At 40.9% G+C, this 335-nt stretch overlaps 1 protein-coding gene across 1 annotated transcript in view; it reads right to left on the bottom strand.

The window, feature by feature from the left end:
* The window catches only part of LOC102677007 (voltage-dependent calcium channel type A subunit alpha-1), a 123,349-nt gene that overhangs the window by 57,127 nt on the left and 65,887 nt on the right, over nt 1–335 (bottom strand). The gene's annotated exons all lie outside the window — the stretch shown is intronic.

Below are 335 nucleotides of genomic sequence, written 5' to 3'. Positions count from 1 at the left end.
CCTCGAGGCGAGCTTAAATCAGGAAACAGGGATAACAAGGAATAATAATAATTCGTCGAATTCAACCGAGATTGTTTCAATCGTGTGATGGAATCGCGTTACGTTAAAAAATGTTTCGATCAAAAAAAACCTGACCAAGTAACATTCTCCTCGTCCACTGTTTTCCTCTCCACTTTGCTCGTTTCACTTCTCTCGAACACACGCTGCTGTGTCTCGAGGATGAACAGAGAGAAAGAGAGAAAGAGAGAGAGAGAGAGAGAGAGAGAGAGAGAAAGAGAAAGAGAGTGCGCGATGCATTTTTATCGAGTGATAGATAGATAAAGAGAGAAAAATAA

The sequence above is a fragment of the Apis dorsata genome, unplaced genomic scaffold (assembly GCF_000469605.1).
Source record: "Apis dorsata unplaced genomic scaffold, Apis dorsata 1.3 scaffold_196, whole genome shotgun sequence".
NCBI classification, from domain to species: Eukaryota; Metazoa; Arthropoda; class Insecta; order Hymenoptera; family Apidae; genus Apis; species Apis dorsata.
The sequence above is the reverse complement of the archived record's forward strand: the minus strand, read 5'-3'. Positions and strand labels throughout refer to the sequence as shown.